Here is a 19,681-nt window from a genome sequence, read left to right as displayed (position 1 = left end):
AAGGATCTTGTGTGCTATTAAAAATGGGACTCAAGTGTTGTTTTAAACTTTACCTGAAGTATCTTGTCTGTATTTCTACAAGAAATTAGTAGCAGAAGTGAGTCTAGAAATCAGAAATCAGGAAGTACCCAACTGCTTTCCTGGGGCGTGCCTGTCTCTGCTGTGCTCTCTCTCAGAGTAGTGAAGTTCTCCCCTGTTTTTATGACAGCCCGTGACATATACCTATTTAATAGCTGCTTAAGTGAAATCTAGTGTGTTTTATAAAGTTCTGTAAACATATAAAATGACCATACTGCTACCAGCTTTCCTTTCTTTCTGGATAAGAATGGATTGGGTTTTGGTATTTCAGAAAGGCAATAGTAGATGGTCAGCGGTTGTAATAATGCTGTATACTGAGGGCTAGGGAGGAACATAAGGGCAACGGCTGATTTTTCTGAAATACATCATATGGCAATGATATCTGGGTATATGTTGAACATTGTTTGTCTTTATATATTTTGGCAGATGAAAGTGGGGCTTTGTAGAGGGACTGAGAACTTAGTTTCTATCTGGAATTTATTTGTCATCTCTACGTTTAAGTCTTAGTTGAGGATGCTGCCTTAAGTGGTATTGATGTGTTGACTCGGTACCTGGGAGTTATATCTGTCGGCATGGTGATGAGTGCTACCATGATGAGTGTCAATGCCACTTGCTATCACTTAGGCCATCGATATAGAGCCAGCGATGGTGGGATCTTATTCCTGGGCCTGCACTCCTGAAGCGTTTTTCACAGTCCCTGGAAGATAAAAACTGTTTGTGTCAGTGGTTGTCAAAAAGTGCCATGTATACCTAGGTGAGGGTGTATGATCCCAGCAGCGCTGCTTGCCCACTGGAGTGGGACAGAGAGTGGGAGAGAGAATTTAGTAAGAGAAGTTGGGCAGCATGGGGTTCTGCACAATCCCATCTTCCAATTAGGTTAGGAAAACCTAACTCTAACTTTGTGAAATCCCTTTATTAGACCAACGTGCTGCTGAGATGTCGACTCCTTTTCATCTGCGGATGACAATGTTTTAACAAGGAGTAACACCAGTTTTATACAGGGTGGAGACTGAAACACCCATAAGTGAAATAATTTGCCTGATGTAGGCAAGCGATAGCAGGATAGGAGATAAACTGAGGTCCTTGAAATATCTGTCTAATCTCTCCTCTGCACACTAAGAAACTGAAGTGGAGGGACAGAAGTGACGTAGAATAAGGGAGCAGTAAGGAAAAATAATGAAAGGCAAGCAAGGGAAACCATGGAAAAGAAATTTTAATATTATATCAGGATAATTTCTTTGTGCAAGGCATTCATTTTGCCAGCAAATTGGTTTTATTTGCAAGGGGAAAATTTCTATCTTTGGTATAGTAAAGATTGCTATTTTAACTAGTGAAATATGTTTTAAAATGTAAGTCACTCTGGCTGTGTCAGAGGAGGAGATGAGATTATATTGAGGATACAGAAGATTTTAGGTAGTTTTGAGTGCTCTCAAAAAATCCTATTGTGAAATTTTGCACAAAACTTCAACCTTCTGTATGTTCAGCAGCTCTCCTACAAACAGTTATCAGAAATACTTGAGGGCTTTTTTTTCCCCCTTTTGCTTAAGCAAGTTTAATTTTTACTGCCAGTCTTGGTGGTGTCTGTTCTGGAGAGTAGCAGGAAAAGCTGATAAGGGCATAGGACAGAAATCTTTGTGCTTATCTCACTGCAACACATGGAGCTGAGAGTGCATCCTTTTCCTGTCCTAGGACAGGAGACGTAAACTGACCATCTCCTGACAGCAGTGACTTCAAACAGAGCCTCTAACGTCTAGAGGGTATGAATCTTCTCTGAACTTCAGAGGCCAGCTAGGTGAAAGTGGGTCACTGGCTGTTTAGAAAGCTGTTTTTGTGCCAGCAAAAAAAGAGAAAATTCTGATAACTCCTGGGTCAATAGGCGACTCTGTATACATTGTGCTACCTTTTCTTTTTTTTTTTTTTGGTAATGGCATAAATTCAGCACGACTCCTGATTGTTTGTTTAGACTTCTGCCAGGAGGTGAATTAAGTAAAAAGGATTTAACTGGTTTTCTTAACAGACAGTTTCATAAAAATCAAGGTTATGCTATCACATTTGGAACCAAGGTCAGACAGAAATTGTCCTCAAGAAAGGAGGTATTTGAGCAGTGAGTGTTTTTATATAATATCATCAGAGATTTTCTTTTACATGTGGTCCTTATTTGACCTAGAAATGAAATGAAAGCTCTAAGTAAAAGGTGGTGTGAATGAGAACCTTCTACCAGGACTGTCCAGGCTTCTGTGACTGAAATGCAGGATCTTAGCCAGGATCTGTACTGTGACTCTGGGTTAGTAACTGATCCTTAGAAAAATACACTTGCAGTTATGAATTGGTTGGACAGGCTCACCTCTGTTATGCTCTGGTCTTAAGTTTCTTCCCTAATTGTCTCCATTAAGCTAGGCACAAGAAGTACAGGCTTGCAGTTCTTCTTTTGCCCACATTTGGACGCACATGTCAGTTGCTAAAGCCCAGGACTGGAAATCCAGGAACAAAACCTGAAGTCCAGCATCACCCGTTGACACTGTAGGTTTGGGGCAGATTGCCTCACTGCTTTCTGGGCCTTGGTGTCCCCACTGGTAGAACAGCCCAAGTACTCAATGGTAACGCCAAGTTCAACATAGAAGATCACAGTAGGAAAGAGACTGTAGATGTGCACAGTATTTCTCTTCCGGCTAACTGCCTGCTTGGCAAACCCAAGACTTATATAGTAGCTGTGCTCTGAAGTCTACCTCCAGGTAAGTGTGGTGCCAGATCTTCAGTTCCCAAAGGGTCGTGGGACTAATGCAGTTTGCCCAGGTTTGACAGCAGTGTAGCGTGCTGCCACATCAGCTGAAGGTGCAGCTTATTATTTGAATGCGTATTTATTGCTACAACATTGGCATGCCCTGCTAGGAATGAGTCTCCTCATCTGTTTCCTACGTTAGTTTTGAGACCTTGCTAAGGCTGAAGAAATAGGTATGATCTCATCCTTTCCCTTTGTTTCAGGATGCAGAACGGTTTCTCCAGGTCGATTGATTTTTTTTTTTTTTTGTGCAGTCACTCCTGGTAAATGTGAGAGCAGTATGAATTAGCATTAAATCTCAAAGCTTTTCAGGTTTAGTACGGAGTCTGAGGTTTACCACATTCCTTACTCCCAGCTCATGGTCACATAACTTTGATACAGACTAGCTTTGATTGGAAAACCACCAAACTTTTCTCTCTTCCCTCCTTCTTCCCAGCAAACCCCCAATAGCTTCCTAAATGTAGCTAAGGTAATATAGTGGCTCTAGGACCTTTGAGGGGCAGGATGGGTGGGATCCCTAGAGTAGTATGATTAATCTCATTATAATCTCAACTTTCTGGTTCTCATCCAGTCCCCATGAATCGGATGCAAATTGTACCCTGAAGAGTTGGCTAATCTGTCATCTCTAGCAGACTCTCAACTACCTGTCTAGGCCTTCTCTTCTGATATTTAAAAAAATCATCCTGGAACCTTTCATGTGCTTACCTTTCCCACGTTGGTATCAGCTTTCCAGGATTCATGTTCTATTCAGCTCTGCTTTAAAGAAAAAAGCCCATCTGTGGTAGAAGTTACAGAATCTTTTCCTGAAACATTGTGAATCTCAGACTAGATTAAACTTGTCGAGATTAAAGTTTTTCTTCTGCCTTCAAACCTAACGATGGACCAAAAGCATATATGTTGATAGCTACGGACTCAAAATCCACCTGGAGGGTTGGTGAGATTAAGCCTCTGCGACAGAGAGCAGCCTGAGCTGGGAGTTCAGCTCCAAGCTCATAGCTGCATCCCCTTTCCTTCAGACAGGAAAACTGGAAACTGGTCTGAGCACTGGGTGTGGAGATCCCAGTCTGCAAGGGAACGTACCGCACCTTGTGCATAGCTCACCCTTCCCCTAGACTTGGCCAAATTAGATCAGCTTCCTCTCCGTGAATCAGTTTTACCTCCTGCACTAGCCATAAAGTTACAGGGCTTCTGGTTAGATGGTGTGGTGTAAACTGTGGCACAAGGTGCGGGGTCAGAAATTTGGGCAGTAATTCCCTGCACCCTTTATTATTTTTATTTCTTTGCCACTGGCAAGTTTCCCTCCTTCACAACAGCTTGGTCCTGTTAGGTCTAACACTGATAAAGCACTTTGAGGCTTTCCCACAGAAAGGATACTGGTTATTGCTTAATGAGTTTTATTAACTGGTCAGTAATTCTTATGCAAAGTTGTATAAGGAAACTTGCTGTTTGCTTTCCAGTCAAAAAGGGGGGGGGGAAGTAGCTGTTGGTTCAGCGCAAATATCTGTCCTCTCATGAGGAGCCTGACCTGGACTTGTGATTTATCACCCTTCCTCCACCTCGCTTGGCCTGCGTCCAAAAGGGCACGTTACCGAGTTTCGATAATTCCTGTTGCGTATTGCCCAGCTCGGGGAGACTGTCATTCATCTCTCAAACTGCCTCGGCTTCGGCAGGCTGTTAGGAACCGTTGTTATGTGAGTCGCATCAGCTTTTCCGTGCCCCGAGACATTTGGGAAGCTAACCCCACTGTCTTCCACCCGCCTGCCAGAGATTTCATGACTGTCAGTAAATTCCTTAGTTACTTGAGAAGCCGTTGCTATAGAAAATGTCCTTTTATGCATGTTTGTACTGGCTTGTCTAAATGAGTGTCAATACTGGCATCTGACTGGGCAAAAAGACCTGTCAGTATCTGCCTTCTGATGTTAACATTGGCAGCAGCTTCTTGTAATTGTTGCAGAGAAATAACTCTGGTGGCCAAATTCTTTCAAAATTCAGAAGTTAACCTGTGTGAATATTTAACTCTTTCATGAAATTTCTAAATCGCAGCCTTTCTGTTTCCAAGCTGCTGTCTGCCAGCACTTCTCAGGACAAGATCTGGAACCATCACTCACTCACAGGATGCACTTACTTCTTTTCTGACTTCTGTGTTTTGTAAATTAATACATTTTTGTTTCTAAGAGGTAAGTTTGCAGTGGACCCTAAGGACCACCTTTTCTCTAGGCAGGATTGACTCTGCTTGTATCATTCTGGACAGATGTTTTTTTTAAAAACCCACCAAATGGGTGCCTGTCTTACAAGAACTCTGCAAAGTCTGCACAACCTGTTTTTGTGCGTGACTATGCTAAACATGGAAAGACTTTCTCAACTCTCAAACTAAAGAGTAGCAAAAGAAATGTAAGATCCTTATTTCTTTAACATGGGGAATAGAACATGGAGATATTCTCCTCCAACCTTTGACATTAAGCTTATTCTAGAAATTGTAAACCCCACATCGTACTTTCCTGGTTGTGGTATTGGTTAGTGCTTTTTAAAGCTTCTGGCACACGAGACAGAGATGCGTCTGGCATATTTTCAGCTTTTTTCAATTGTGAGCCTAAATCACCACCTACCTACTTAGAGCAAGATTGACCTGGCCAGTCCTTAGTGTGAATCAGGGGAAGACTCAGACTTACACCTCTGGATTTGTAGTGCAGCTTCTTAACCATTGCCATGACCCTAAAACAACAGATTTTGCTGTGTGTCTGGCCTTTACCTCTGAGTATATAGTAAAGAGCTGACGCAATGTTGAATAGCTTATGCAGTTTGGAAAGTGTGTGCAGTAATGCAGCATTGGGAAGGGCAGGTTGAAAGGGAAACTTGCTTTGGCTTTGGATTATTAAGTGCTCTTGAATTATATAAGGTGGGCCTCCTTTTCCCTCCTGGTCACCAGTCACCCATATCAATATCAATTCCCTTCTAGGCTTTCCTTTGAATTGAAACAGGTGATTCCCTCCCAGACAACCCCCCTCTGCAGTTCTGGAGATAGTTTTGTCCAGAGACACTTCTCAATCAACAGCGTGGACAAGACTAGGCCAGGTTTTGCTCTGTCCACCCCATATAGTTCCTAATACCATTCGAGCATGCCTTAAACTCCCAAACATCCCCTGTCCCTTCAGAGGATGTGTAACAGGCACCCTCGGTTTCATGCTAGGAAAGCAGTGTTGAGGCTGGCTTGTGCAATGTTGAACAGGGTCTTGAGTGGGCTTTGCACCTTGCAGAGGACTCTGCTGCTGCAGTTATGCTGTCACAGGTGGTTTAAAGCTAGCTTGAGTACACATACACAAAACATGTAACAAGAATTCCCAGAGCAGCATGCTGCGGTGAACTCCTTCGGAACGGAAGCATATAGATAAATCAAAGTTTGTACTTTTTAACTACTGTAGATGCGTGGAACACGCAGGCAAAAGCAGTTAGAGAAAAGGAGAATATGGGCTCTCTCTAGAGAATTGAATCTGTCCTAGTGACTCCAGGCAAAACAGGATATACAAATGGTTTTATTTTGCTGCTTTGTTTTAATGTTGATTTGTTTGTAGTCTGCCCAAGATACTAATTGGTGTTTTACAAGTATAAAGACAAAGGTGTCTGCCCTGAAGAACTCACTAACGAAAAACACGGCTGTACAGTGTTAATGCACAGTCAAATTTTCTTCCTAATGAACCAATCGCTTTGATAAAATCTCTACCTCCTGGTGAATTCTGTGCTTTGATATTCCCCTCGACTCCCATCTTCTTTTACACCTCACTTTGTTTTCTTTTTTCCTCAGCTTTAAATTTTTGGGACAGTTTGCACTCTAATCAACATTTTATGGTGTAGCTCCTCGAAAGGAAGTGAATCACCTCTTTCATTAAGAACAAACAAAGTTGGTCTGATGTTGCAACCGTATGGATATTAAGCTGAGAAATTGGAAGACCCTGGCCTGGCACAGGATTTTAAGAGCAATAGTGGTGCAACATTAGCTTTTAATCCCTTCAACATGCTGCGGTTGCTAACAGGTTGTAACATGGATGTTGGTGCCTGCGTTTGCAAAGCTCATATCCAGAGTAATAACTGAACAATTCCTCCTCTTTAGTGGTGTGCTGGCTTCTTACCACCTATGACTTTGCATGGGGGGGGGGGGGTGCCTCTTTTTCTTTTTTTCTTCAAGAGGTGTTGATTGCTGCAGAAATAGTCATGTTAATAGTTGCTGTCTGCAGTTTACCTTCACCACTTTCAGTTTTATGTTATTTTCCCTTTTCCAGGGGTGATTTCCTCTGCAGCAGAGGTGTGGGAGCAGACTCTGTGACCACCTCTCATCTGCTTCAGCACAAAGTCAGCTGGTTATTTTAAATTGCTTTTAGTGGTGGGTTATGCTGTCATTAGTGTTTTCCTATTTCTCACTGAGCCTCATTTCCATGGTAAATCAACATCTGCCTTTTAGCAGAAATCATGTTCTCATGAGGGAGATGAGAGATGTCTGAGAAACCAGCTCAAGAACAGTATGAATGCGCGCATCAATATCAAGCAATGGTGGCACTCTTAATTTTACTAATGGGTGACGTTAATCAGTGTTACAGGGATTTTCTTTTTAATCTTTATCTGTGTAGTATACTGCTTGTTAGGTTATTTTTCACCCGAGTGCATTACTCTCTCTTTATCAACATCACGTTTCTTTTGCTATCATTTTGATTGCTTAAAGTACTACCTAATTTGTAACCTAGTTTTCAGGGAAATTAAGCATGTATGTTCATACTGTGAGTCTGTTCCCTCTCCTCCCACTGATTTCAACCAAATTTCACAGGGAGGTAGCAACCTTAAAAATACTGAGTCCCTGTTCTTTGCGAAAATAAATAGTCACATAAAGAGAAAGACAAATTGTTTTCCCAGCTAGCTAGGCTCAACTGTATTGTTAGACATCAGAGAATCCACACAGAGGAAAGCCGTTACGAGTGCCCTAGCCACAGGAACAGCTTCGATCAGAACGTACACTTCATTAGATAGGGGGTCATCCAGCCACAAGGTGCAAAGCCACAGGAAGCCAAGTTCCTTTGCTCATAGAACCACTGTAACTTTTTCTTAAACGGAACATGCAGCTCAGACCTTGGGGCAGCCATGACCTTCATCTCTGTGTGGAATGACTTCTTTAAAAACTTGGTAGCTCCACCCCCCAGCTTTTCTTATGACATTAAGTCTGGGATAATGAAGAGAAGAAATAAAACTGAGCTGGCATTGCTGAGTCACTGCTGTGATTTGAGGCTGACTGACTTGCTGTTGGAGCTCCTCTCAAGAGGAAGGGAGCACCCAGCTTTTGCAGGGTGCAAAAGGGACTAGCGGAGGGCTCATGTAATGGAAGGAGGGCAGGGTAATAGGAAGATTAATTGAAAGGAGGTAAACCAAAAATAGAAAGCGGCTTTTAAGAAAGTCTAATTGGAGGAAAAAAATCTTGTAAAGCTATCTGGCCTCTGCTTTTGCTGAATTCTAGACCAGCTGGATCTGTTGGGCAGGGATCTTCTTTGCTCTACACCCTCTCAGTGCTTGATATCCAGAGAGAGCTTCTCTGCTGTCTGGCATCCAGTTTCTCTTTCAGGAGGCTTAGGGCATCCAAGTGAAAACTGCTCCACGTCTTGCACTGAGGGTTTGAGACCCTGACCGACACCACATCTCTCTTCAGCAGAGGACAGCTTCCCAGGACATGGCTTCTGCAGCTGCAACTTACTCTACTTGCTTCTGCATCTTTCCTTAACCATAGACAGTAGAGCATTGGGAACAAACTGGCTCTTCCTTTAACCTGACATCGCCTCCTGAGTCTTTTCACTTTTCTTTGTTTTGCTGCTTATTCCTGGAGCAATTTGCTATTATGCTGTGAGGAGCATCCTATTCCCGCTCCTTTTTCAAAGCTCCTATGCCAGGAGACATTGTGGCTTGGAACACACGTGTTCCCTGCGGGATTGCCTACCTGGCAATTATTTGAATTGTTTTGTACCCACTCATAGCTTTAACCTCCAAGTCCCTTGAGGCACAGGTTATGTGTTTTGTGTGGTTCACTGAGCAACCATAGAGCACTTCACTCCCCTTAGGGCATTACATAAAGTGTTAATAATAAAATCCTAGGAAATCTACTTGGAATTATAGGCACAGGGATTTTTTCATTGTCTTTTTGACATTATTGCTAAATATTTATTCAGCACCATAAGGCTGATGCTTACCATAATGACATACATATGCGTCTTACAGTTTTGACCTCGGTAAGCTTTGGAAGCAACCGTCACAAAAAGAAAAAAAAAAAAACAGACAAGGTAAGGGTGAAAGGAAACTGTGAAGAAAGGTGTGAAATGAAGCCTATAGTTTATGAGGTACAACATCACATTGAGGCAAGAAAAGCAAAGCAGAAACACAGAAGTCGGCCATGGAAAGCAAGCCAAAGGAAATGAAGTCTAAGGAGAGGTTCAAAGGTGGAGAGTGAGGCTCTCTACTCCCAGGGGAGGACGGTTATGAAAGCACTGGGACAGCTTGGATAGGCAAATATGTGAACCACGAATAAGCTAAGTGTTTGTACCTTTACTGTTTGGGAAATCAGAATAGGATGGCCTACGAGCTTTTGGTGGCTCGTAGCAGAAAAATCTGAGATAAGACCGTGATTGTGAGGGTACATTAAAAAAGCAATGGGATGAGAGCGTGGATATCTTCTCCTAGGCTGCATAATGAGTCCAAGGTGGACTGAGAAGGGACAATAGCCTGCTGAACAGAGTGAAAGGCAAGCCAGCAGAATGGAAGTGAGATCTTCATGGCAATGAACGTGGCTGAGAACAGAGCATATGGCAAACTTAGCAGCATTAATAGAAGAGAGGGTGTTAAATTGGAGATATCCACATGGGCATCTTTTCTGCTCTATAGTTTTGGCTACCATCTTCTGATAACTGAAATACTTGGCTACCTCGTTGGGTAGAATAACAGAGAATTTTAAAAATCTCCACATCATAGGGATGCCTGTCAATTCCTAAGCACAAGACTTGGCTTCTTCACATGTATCATTAAGATTTGCTTTGGCATTGAAGCAGGCCTCGGTGGTATAGCTACCGTACATGCTGATCTAAGTTATTCTCTCCTCAAGTGGCTCACTTACATAGATTAAAACAGGTTAGCTGTTTTATAGGTTGATAGAGGCCAAAGTTCTGCTAAAGACTGCAGATTTCACAAACTGACCGTGAAAAGCCAGCATCTTTGTTGCAGGTCACAGCAGACATGCTCTGTCTTGCTCCGAGAACAAGGTTGCATAGGTCATGCTGGGACTTGTAGTTTCCGTGGACTTACCTGAGAAGTAGCTTCAGCTGCTTCCTGACAAATCTTGCACCTGCTTTGCATCTGAAATAATCTGACCAGTTATTCTCATGCTCTCAAGTAGGGACCACCTTATTTTGGTATTTCAAGACAAGATCACGTATTGCTAAATCTAAAATCAGTATTTCAGAGTATGATTTCCGTTGCTGGCATACTCAGGGATGAGAACTCAGAGATGCATTCACATACTTTCTCCCTCCTGTTTCCTGAAAACTCTTTCTCCTTTCGTACATCCAGAACACCATCTTTCTTCTTCCCACTGATCACTCAAAACAGATTCTTTCTCCTTTTCTTCCCTTTTTTCATCTTTCTTTTGACTTCCTCAGTTCCCCAGCCCCCCCTGGAAGGGGAAGTCGTAATTCAGGCTTCTAAGAAACCTCTGTCTGCTTGCTTTGGCATGTTTGGTCAGACTTATTTTTCAGCGCTGTACAGGTAGAAACAGTATTGAAGGGATGCCCAAGGGTCTTTTCACTTTCTAGCAAGAGTACAAGAAGCTGAAATGTCTGTCGTGTAGTAGGAAGCCTCAGAACTGGGAAATATTTTCCATTTCCTCCTGAAATAAGAGGGCATTTTTACGCTTCTCCTGTTAGGACAGCAACAATTGCTGCCATGCCCTACTAGCTGATGTGGAGTGTGGCAATGAATAACTAAGAACAGAGGTTATGTCCGTGCCTCCTCAAGCAGTTTTTCTGTACTAAGTGATGTCACATACAGAGTTTGTGTTGTATCTTGCTCATGGTTACATTCATCCCACCTTTCCTTCCTTTGATACTTTTGTTGCCAAAGGTAATTTAGATCCAATTTATAAGCCTTTCACCTCCAATTCCAAAATTTATTAACTGCAGTGTGCTGTGTAAATATGTACTACTAGTAATGTTAATGAAGGTAGAAAAAATAGCAAAGCCTGTAAATCCAAATAAAGTCAGAACATTGTATGCCTTCTGTAAAGCGCTGTGCTCACTTTTGCTTTTATGCTGCGTGGAGTATATTATGTGCCTCCAGGAACTTGGAAGCTAAAGTTGCAAGTGAGTACAGAACAATACAAGTCTCTGCAGAAATGCTGCTCTGATAACTTGGCTTTTTTGGCCTACATTTCTCAGTGGTTATTATTTGTTAATTATGTTCTGTAGTGCTCACATGTGGGCTAATTGCTTCCCCAGAGAGCTTACAATCAAATGATGGACAGAACAAGGGCAGGATGTTACACATACCAGATAGCGAAAGGGTAAGGTAGGACACAGGCAGTGTGGTTAGTTAAACACTCGTGTGTATGTTTGAAAACTGAGTATGATTATGAAGCTTACTGTCAAAGACTTGGGTTGGCTTGCGGCAGGAGAGGTTGGGTGATAATTTGAATTGATCTGTGGAGCTGACTCGTTAGAACTGTTGCACAAGGAAGCACCAAAACTAAAGGTGATGATGAAAAAAACGTGGAGAAATTTATGAAAGAAGGCAGCAGAAAGATTGTATTTGGCTTGATTATTGTGGAGGTGGAACTTCACAGGGCTGTACCATGTGAATTCCTGAAATCAAGAACAATATCCATATGAACCGTAGGTACGCTACATGAGTGATCTTCCTTGACGCTCTTAAAGACAAGAGAGAAGAAAATACTGTATGTGCACATCTGTGCAGTTGTATTTCAGATGTTGGCTTTCTTCTCTGGTTCTTGCAGCTTGCCTTGCTTTTCTACATCTGTCTTTTAGACCGCACATTTTCAGGCAGGAGGACTTTGCTGGTGTTTATGGTCCGTGCAGCTCTAAATTATTATGTTCTGATTCATTTTCCTGTGCTACGAATACTTTTGCACACCTGCTTAAAGAAAAGGAACCAAGTCATGATGAAGGCATACTTAACAAATAAGTGACTAAAAGGTGACACAAGAAGGTTATTTCTCAGCAGCTCTTCTGCCACTGCTCGTGCTGAAAAACAGGAAATGTCTGTACCCTCGCACAGAGGTCTGGCTTGATTTCGATTATGTGGATCAGTTCTCTAGCATATTCCCCTCTCAGAGCAAATAAGTGGAAGAGTTTCAAGTGTGCGTGTTCCTTCTCAGAAGGATTTTATAAGGGGAAGGGGAAAAGAGTGAAGGTTGGGCCGTTTAAACTGTCCATTTCAAATGCTCCTTGAAGCACTCTAGACATTATTTTCTACATTTATTACTAGCAAAGATATAAAAGTGGGGTTCTATACATAGGTAGATACTATTTTCAGATTTCAGAATATATGTGGTTTCCTCCTCCAGAAGGCAAGCTCTGATGCTGATTGTGCTTCCTGGTAGCATTGCTACCAGAACTCTTTTCTGAGCATTTCCAACGGTTTTCTCCCAGTGGCATATCCTGGCAACTTAAATCTTCATACCCCTTGCCAATACCTTTGCTTATAACTACAGCTTGGCTTTTTATTTCTCATCTAGTCCGTTCAGTTGCTTCTGTATCTGTGGGGTATAGGAAGGAATCTTTAATTGGATCATCAAGAAGGATTTGGCTTTCTGAATCCTGATTAGAAGGGATTAACCACACACATTTACAAAGGGCTAATGAAAAGTGCCCAGGGAATGGTGTGACAGTAGTAAAACAACTACATGAGGAAAGATTTGATCCGTGCCGAGTGTACCTTACAGTGCTACTGCCACATGAATAATACCTACAGTACTGGAATGACTGTCCCAGACACTTAGTGGCATTGACGTTCAGACTGTGGGTACAGGCTGAAAAGACCAGTCTGCACTGATTCGATTATAGTCCTGCCCCCGCAAAAAGTGCGATATGTCTGTTTGTTGTTAAGTGTCCTAGCTCCACAACGCATTCACATGAGGAGGAACCGAGTTCTTTCAGTACTTGCCTAGTGCCTTGCACGTATGCGATACCTCTTTCCTTCAAGGATCCCAAAGCACTTTAGGAACACTCAATGAAACTCGGAGCTCTGCTGCAAGTTTTACAGCATTGATAAGGCATGTTCTGCTCTTTGATAGCCCGTGCCATAGCTGGAGGGAATGACTCCTTCTCCAGGGTTTCCCAACAGCTCCGTTTTGGAGCAGGGAACGTGACCTTCCCGGCCCTGCGCTCCCATTGCCGGACCGTGCTTCCTCTGTTATTCAAGGTGAGAACAGAGCAGTTAGAATTGGTTTAGATACTTCTGGGAAGATGAAGTCACTGTGTTTGGATCTCTGCATCGTGCCAACAGAGAGATCCTAGGGGAAATCTCTTCCGTTAGTTTTGTTTATGTTCAGTTTCACACACAGATGTAATTTGCAGGGAAATGCAAAGGAAGAGAGGTTGTGCTGACCTCAGCACTGTAGCTACAGTGAAATGAGATGTCACAAAGATATTTAAGTGTCTCTCTTTCAAAATATGAAAAGGACTTTTTTCTGCGGTGTTCTGACTTCTTTTTTAACTCTTTCCCTATGTGCCTTCAGTCTCCTCTCGGGCGTTATCTCACTGTGCGTATTCTCCCTTAGCCTTTCGCAGCCTGCATTCTGCTCGTGGATGCTTCTCCCTGCAGTTGTTTGCTCACACTTAAGAGAAATGAATGCTTTTTTTTTTTTTTCCTGAAAAGTGTAAGAACAGTAGGAGGAAGTTTCTGTATTCTCTGTGCAGCACAGTGTCAGAGTTCCCAAGTTTGCATTAGAAATACAGGTGTTGTAACCGTTAGAGCTGGAGGACTGACCAGGATCTGATAATGACAGCTGGAAAGAATCTCCATGAGTATCATTGTAATCAAGACACTGGTGAAAATCTGATCTGTTGCACTTTTGCAACCCTGTTACTTCCTATTGCACTGTTGTTTTCAGGCCAAAGGCAAAACCTGACTGTGTGTATTACATTGGATTGGACGGCTCCCGTTTCATTGATGCAAACAGGCTGGAATCCAATATGTGGTACAGCAGTAAAAATGTATTGTTTATATGACAAGCAAATGGCATTTTGGATGCCTAGAGATTGCATCCAGCAAGTGAGACAGTGGCTTTCTATTTTAGCAGTAGTAATGTGTGAGTTATGAAAATAAATGAAAATGCTAAAATTGGCCTCTTGCTGAGATATGGGATGAGCTTTTGGCAAAAATATAAAATAGAATTACAGGACAGCCGGAGATGCTCAGTGCGGTTCTAACAGAAACGCATCACCACTGAATTTAAAACTTGAATAAAAATGGAGTCAGCAGATATAATGTAAATGTACTTGAAAACCAAGCACCTATAGATTTATACAGTAGAATGAAATGAGTGCTGTTACGCAGTAATAAAACCTCCTCCCTAGGATACAGTGCCACACTGAAGCAGGTACCTGGAGAGACTGTGGAACCTCCATCCTTAGCAGTTTTTATGATTCAGCTAGAAAAAGGCACAGCCAGCCTGATCTAGTGAGGGTGGTAGTCCTGCTCCAGGCAGGAGGTTGGACTAGAGACCTCCGGAGGTTGCTTCCAATCAGTGATTAAAAAAAAAATTATTCTAAGCAGAGATTTACTACAGTAAAATTCCTTGCCCTTTGGATTGTAACAGGAATAGCCTGACTGCTCTTTCTTTGCAGTTGCAGATGGAAGCAAACGTAGCAAAAATGGATCCTCGTAATTCCCTGGATAAAAGAGTTGGATTTTTTTAAGGGTTTTTTCCTTATCCTTTTCTATGCGTTATTTCCTAACCTCTCTCTGTGTCTGCTCTTACTGGGTAAGGGACAGAGCTGACCTGATAGTTCATGTCGACTACAGTACTTAGTTTTCAACTTCAAGATAGCAGGTGATTTTCTAGATGTTTTAGCACAGAATTTATTTTAATGGAGTCAAATAGGGAAGTGTGTCTGTATAGTAATTGGAACTTGTCCGTTAAAAAAAATGCTATCATGTCATGCAGCCCAGCCAAGTATTCGACATTCAGGATTTTCATTCCATTTGCCATAAGTGGAATCGTTGCTGTATTGGCACTCAGTGTAAGTAGCAGCACAATTAAAAATTACTATGGCTGCCTGAGGTGTCAGGGTAATTAAAATACCAGGGTCCGTGAAAGAAGGAAATGGCAGGGAGGGAACTCCTGAATGTTCAGCAGTTCTTCGTTTTTGGTTTAGTGTTGCTGCTTTTCATCTCTTTCATTTAAACCATCTTTTATTACCAGGAAGTCAGCTTGTATCTCTCCTGATGTGTCCTGTTTCAGGTTTTAAGGCATTACAGGGCTGGAAGATGCTTCTGGAGTCCGGATATTCCAAGTCCAGGCAAGGATTAACTCTACCTAACGCTTTCCTGACTGGTGTTTGTCTGAGTTGTTTTTAAAGACTCTCAGTGGTGGAGGCTTCACAACATATACCGTTAGAAGATTTGTCCTACTAGCAAAGTTTGATAGTGATTTACACCTACTCCTTCCTGTCCCCTTCATCATAGGCACTGGAAAAATTGTCCCCTTTCTCTTTGCAGCAGCCTTTTCTGTATTGGAAATCTGTTACGAGCTCTTCATAAGATGCTGTCTGCAGTATACCTTAATCCAGTGAATTGAACGTGGTAGAGGTACCAATTCTTATGCCAGAATTGGCTGAATGGTACAGAACTGATAGTACATGGCCTTATTTATGTATGTATTTGTTTTAATCCTGCTTAAACGCATCATGCTACGAGTACTTGCTCACTCTCTTGTCTCTTTGATCCCAGTTCAAATGTTTATGCTCGTACTTAAGTTGTCAACTCCTTAAAGCAAGACTGTCATCCTTAATGTCTGTAAAACTCCAAAGTGACTATTTATCAATAATCTTCTGTACTTCTCTCCAGTAGAGCTAGACGTGTGTTGGAAAGATACAGGGATGCCCTCAGTTCTTGCCTGTCAAGTTGTGTGCGCGGCATGGGGGTCATACCCGTGCAGCTCTGCAGTGAGCATCTGAAGCAGCAGGAATAGAACTGGATTATATTAATCTTATTGTTATGGTTTCTCAACAAGAAAGTAGCTAATCACCATGATTTAGTGAGACCACAGAAAGAGGGTTGTGTTTTAAAGCCGTGAATGCTCGTGTGATTGCCTTGTAACACAGGCTGGAGTTATAGCCAGTACTTGCTTCATCCAGCCCATTTTCTATACTGTAAGTGAGAATCTACTAAAATTATAGCTTAGCTTTATTCTGTCCTTTTGTGTCATTTTTATGAATTTGTGCTAACAAAATTGTGAAGTAGTGCACCCTTGTTTGCAAATGAGAGGAAGCAACGATGTGAAATCACTTAAGTAATTGTAGTTCATATGTGGTAGATGTTAGACTGTACTGTAGATCTTTTGATTCCCCTGTTTTAAGCTGTAAATGCTAAAAAAGAAACACTTGCTGTCCAAAGAGGAGGGAAACTTCACTGAATTTATCCAAGCTCCTTCTATTGCTTATGTACTGGCAACCATTGAGAGTGTTATATCTTGCTTTTCGTCCCAGAGTAGCACAAGAGATGCAGTTTTTCTTTTTAGGCCTTAATCCTTCAAGCTAAGTTCTTCAATCTGCAAAGATATTTGGGTTTCAAACTCATTTGATTTTATGAAATGTCTAAATACCATTTGTTTTCTCCCTCCTACTGTTACCAAACTGTTTTCACATTGTGACGTGAATCATTTTTATATATAATTGACTGCTATACCTTATTTTTTCCTTCACTAAATAGCTAGACCTGAAAGATGTTCTGAGAGTATGATGCATTATAGATGCAATCCTGATCCTGCAAGAATCAAGGGAACCAGGATGTCACTCTATAGGTTTATTGTACTAACTTAATGATTAAATCAGCATTGTTTTTTTTAAAGTGAAGAAAGCAGGCAGAAAAAAACTGCTAGTACTTGCTGTGCTTTATGTCCTTCAAAATATTTTCCATACATTGAACCAATTATATAAACAGATGATATTTACAGGTGACTCCTGGCTACAAATGACCTTCATCTTTTCCTGTGAACTTCCCAGCCTCTCCTTCAATTTTCGTATTGTTTCCTCTTAATCACTTCGCGTTTCACACCGTGTTTCCAGCAGTCCTCTTCTCTTGCATGGGACCATTCTGCCACTTCCCTAGAGGCCAGTATTCACAGCTCCTTTTAACTTCATCCTCTCCACCTGATTTCCTTGGCAATTGTGGCACCTCATAGCTTGGGGAAAGAAATCTCCTCCAAAGTCCAGTCTTCATACCTCCAACCTGTTACAGCATGATCGCTCCTTTCCTTTTTCATGATCATCAGTTTTTTGGGGCAGGAGTGTTGCTTTCTATTATCCTGTAAAACTAATTGCTTTTCAGAGATTAAAAAAAAAAAACAGTACACATTTAGTATGTATACCTTGTTTTTCTTTGTCGAGTCCTCTGTGCGTGTGTGCATGTGTGTTGGGGCAGACAGTGAAGGAATTGCCTAGAACTGTCTCTCTCCTGTCGAGAGGTCAGAGAAAAACCATGTTTAGAGTTCAACAGTGTTCCCATGGCTACTTGGACAGGTACATCACGGGAGGGGGAACACTTCTGGTATTTAACAGCCCTTCCAGATGATTTATGGTTTTGCATAAGCTTTTCCTAAACTGAGAGGTTTTCTAGGGTTGGCACCTCCTTGCTTGTCTCCATGCCCTGCTAGTTCTGTGTTCAGTGGCCCATGGTTATTAAAATTCTTATCAATACAGGAGTTTCTGAGTAGGGTTCTTGTTTTCTGGGATCATGCATACCTTCTGAACTCCTCAGCTTAACCAAAGGAACGTTTTTCTATGCCTAATGTATTTTATAAGAGAAATGTGTAGAGTTCAAGTAATATTTGCCTTCAATTACAGTAATTAAGTTGTCAGAACTGGAACTCACCAAGGGATTGAGAAAATCCTTTCCTGGTTGGCCAGAGGGTAATTGGTCTTCTGCTTGCAAGTACATTTTATGTACTGGGGTGGGGAGCTAGACAGTTCTGGCTGGCATCTATGGCAAGAAACCTGGGAGACTGTTTGTCATTTTGCAATACAAGGTGTCAAAATCCTCCTGTGGGTAGAAGAAAAAGCAAGTGACCTGTTTAAGTTTGCTTTAGCAGGGCATCTATTTTTGATCCGCACTAATGCTGCTTGCCTGGGCCTGGGTTGGGACATGTATCTTATTTAAAAGACAGCAACTATAAACATAGCTCAGACCATTTATTTTGTGGATTCTATCTTGTCAAACTTCTGCTGCAGCTCTCCTTTCAAATGTAGACTCCATATATGTGTGTGTGTGTGTGTGTGTGTGTGTGTGTGTGTGTGCACATAGATACATATATTTTTTCCCTGTGTTCAACATTTCTTTGCAGAATTTTTTGATGGAAGTCAAATAGTTTCAGTTACTGCATAAACTTAATTCAAGATACCCTACAAGGTAGTCGTAGAAGAAAAGTACCTAATTTTTGTAAATGCCCACACAAACATTACTGGAATCTCAAGTGTAGCATTACTTTCGTTCCACTGGAATAGCTCTCTTGAAAGCAGATGTATGAGGAAATCGCTACTCTTAATGCATCACTAATGACACAGATTTTTTCATTCCTGCTCGTGTGAGTAAAGGTTACTGATCTGTAAGGAGTCAGACCTGCTAAACCTTACTTAGAAACTCCAATAAAACCCACTTCAGCCAGCAAGTTTAATGATGCCCTAAAGAGAGCCAGATCACTTATCTACACCATCATGCAATAACTATAAAGTGTTGAGATAAGTGGTTTTATATCTCCCAGTTTGCTGCTGGCCTTCACCCTGTGTATCAGTTTATGCCAGTGAATGTGCGTGTAAAATTTTATTGCTCTGGTTTGGTTGTGTTTTATAGTCAGTTCAGTTCACATACAAGATGCACGGGCATAGTGGATGCTCTTATCTATATATGCATTTATGAATGGAAAAAGTGTAGTATCTCCATTACGCTCACCACGATTGCCTGTAATAGCTGTGGATTGCCTTCTGTTCAAGACCTGTGTCCTGTAGGCCAAACCACTGGTAAGGATTGTGCACAATTCCTACCTGCTCAGCTTTCCCAACCGGCAGGGACGTACTTAGTTACCTGCAGTTCATACAAGATTTGAAAGAAAGCAATGTAAAATTTGGGACATATCCAGAGAGCCTATTTATGACTTTTGCCGATGCAAAAGGACATGCCACAAAGGGGTTTTTTTTTTTTTTTTGACTGCTTCAGTATCCATGTAAACAAGTCTGAATTTCAGCTGCCTTTTTGGCTTGTTTGTTTTGTAAGTCACAGGCAATTTAACAAGTTAGGTATTTTCATCTCGTTGCAGTTGCTGCTTTCTCAGAGTCAATTCTCCTCATGCCATACTTGCATTATTCAGCTGAATGGCTATAGTTTGCTTTTTGTTTTATATTTACTCTGTAGATAGTAGACTCTTTTTATAGATCTTCACCTGCAGCTGCAGTTCAGCGACTGTTTGTTTTGTGTATGCAGAAGCCTTGTAAGATCTCACCTATCATGTTGTTTGTGCCATCTGATAACATTTGAAGCTGTTCTATGATCAAATGGAGCCTATTTAAATAACAGCAT

At 41.7% G+C, this 19,681-nt stretch overlaps 1 protein-coding gene across 1 annotated transcript in view; it reads left to right on the top strand.

Annotated features, from left to right (window-relative positions):
• The window catches only part of PINX1 (PIN2 (TERF1) interacting telomerase inhibitor 1), a 65,518-nt gene that overhangs the window by 43,223 nt on the left and 2,614 nt on the right, over positions 1-19,681 (top strand). The gene's annotated exons all lie outside the window — the stretch shown is intronic.

Source organism: Struthio camelus, chromosome 3 (assembly GCF_040807025.1).
Source record: "Struthio camelus isolate bStrCam1 chromosome 3, bStrCam1.hap1, whole genome shotgun sequence".
Classification (NCBI taxonomy): Eukaryota; Metazoa; Chordata; class Aves; order Struthioniformes; family Struthionidae; genus Struthio; species Struthio camelus.
Note: the sequence above shows the minus strand (reverse complement) of the source record. Positions and strands in the feature narration are given on the sequence as shown.